This window comes from Nycticebus coucang, chromosome 12, assembly GCF_027406575.1.
Source record: "Nycticebus coucang isolate mNycCou1 chromosome 12, mNycCou1.pri, whole genome shotgun sequence".
Lineage (NCBI taxonomy): Eukaryota > Metazoa > Chordata > Mammalia > Primates > Lorisidae > Nycticebus > Nycticebus coucang.
Window position 1 is genome coordinate 57,216,897 of NC_069791.1, and position 2,128 is coordinate 57,219,024.

The 2,128-nt window shown below is 45.9% G+C and overlaps 1 pseudogene; it reads left to right on the plus strand.

Annotated features, from left to right (window-relative positions):
- The first annotated feature begins 213 nt into the window (after positions 1-213).
- LOC128561450 (iron-sulfur cluster assembly 1 homolog, mitochondrial-like) lies at positions 214-868 on the plus strand (annotated as a pseudogene).
- The last annotated feature ends 1,260 nt before the right edge of the window (positions 869-2,128 follow it).

Here is a 2,128-nt window from a genome sequence, read left to right on the forward strand (position 1 = left end):
CTCACTGAGCCACAGGCGCCGCCCCTCTCCTTTCTTTCTTTCTCTTCTTTTTTATTTTTCCTCCTAACTTGGTTGCTTGTTTCTGGTCTCTTCCTACCAAACCATCCTTCACACTGCTCCTGGCTTAATATTTCCAAGGCAATGCTTTTGCAATTCTTTTCTTCTGTTTAAATGTTTCAGTAATGTATAAACTGCTTGTAGTATGAAGTCCAAACTTACTAGTGTAAAAGAAAATTAAAATCTCGGTCAATGCACCAACCGTGTCCATGGAGAGAGGTTGAGGTCACCGAGCTCCGGCCCGAGGCACTGGGGCGTGGGGGTGGTGAAGATGTCAGCTTCCTTAGCCTGGGCCTCTGTCCGGGCTGTGAGCAAGCGGAAGCTGCAGCCCACCTGGGCCGCCCTCACCCTGACACCTTCAGCAGTGAACAAGATAAAACAACTTCTTAAAGACAAGCCTGAACATGTAGGCGTGAAAGTCGGTGTCCGAACCAGAGGGTGTAATGGCCTTTCTTACACTCTAGAATATACAAAAAAAAAAAGGAGATTCTGATGAAGAAGTTGTTCAAGATGGAGAGTATTCATTGAAAAGAAAGCACAGCTAACACTTCTAGGAACAGAAATGGACTATGTGGAAGACAAATTATCCAGTGAGTTTGTGTTTAATAACCCAAACATCAAAGGAACTTGTGGCTGTGGGGAAAGCTTTAATATTTGAAACCTCAGGACTCCTTTGGCTATGAGCTCCAGCAACACTCATGGATGCATTGGGGCTTACCGAAGAAATCATGTGACTGTCACCTGCTTAATGTGTGGCTCCCTTGTAAGGAAAATAAAGTGATGCATTTTGAAAATGAAGCTAGTGCGTTAGATTCAGGAAGAAGTAATATTTGTATTCTGTGTAGGGGATAAAAGATGAAATGCCATCACTCTCTTTGGATTATTTTTCTTTTCTGGTAAAGAAAGAGGTCCTCAAAATAGCCGGGCATTGTGGCCGGTGCCTGTAGTCCCAGCTACTTGGGAGGCTGAGGCAAGAGAATCACTTAAGCCCAGGAGTTGGAGGTTGCTGTGAGCTGTGTGAGGCCACGGTACTCTAGCGAGGCCATAAAGTGAGACTCTGTCTCTACAAAAAAAAAAAAAAAAAAAGAAAGAGGTCCTCGGGCGGCGCCTATGGCTCAGTGAGTAGGGTGCCGGCCCCATATGCGGAGGGTGGCGTGTTCAAACCCGGCCCCGGCCAAACTGCAACAAAAAAATAGCCGGCGTTGTGGCGGGCACCTGTAGTCCCAGCGGCTCGGGAGGCTGAGGCAAGAGAATCGTGTAAGCCCAAGAGTTAGAGGTTGCTGTGAGCTGTGTGACGCCACAGCACTCTACCCGAGGGTGGTACAGTGAGACTCTGTCTCTACAAAAAAAAAAAAAGAAAAGAGAGGTCCTCGGGTGGCACCTGTGGCTCAGTCGGTAAGGCACCGGCCCCATATACCAAGGGTGGCGGGTTCAAACCCGGCCCCGGCAGAACTGCAACAAAAAAATAGCCGGGTGTTGTGGCAGGTGCCTGTAGTCCCAGCTACTCGGGAGGCTGAGGCAAGAGAATCACTTAAGCCCAGGAGTTGGAGGTTGCTGTGAGCTGTGTGATGCCATGGCACTCTACCGAGGGCCATAAAGTGAAACTGTCTCTACAAAAAAAAAAAAAAAAGAAAGAAAGAGGTCCTATCCTGCACTTAACTTGCTCTTGTACCCTTTCTTTTAGAGTCAGTTTTATTGGATTTGCCTTCCTGGGCACCTGTCAGTCTGTTCATGAAATGGACTGAATGGCTTGTATGTGCATCTTCCCTGCATTTTCCCCAATTAAATCGGTGTCTCCTAAAATTCAGAAATAGGAAGTCCCGTCTGCTGGTAGTAGCATGGTGGTCCATTATTTTTTCGCCCAATTTTGGCGTAGCCTGTTTACATTTTTATTATAAATTTCATTGTTGGATGTAAATTTGCATGCCCTTTAACAGTACTGACAAAGGATTTTCTTGAACTATAGTGATGGTAGCAAATACTTGAACCACTTGTTTCTAAATCCATTGTATTTGTCACCCTTAATGTCCACGCAAAATGAGATCTCAGGCTGACTTTGATTCTTTTAGTT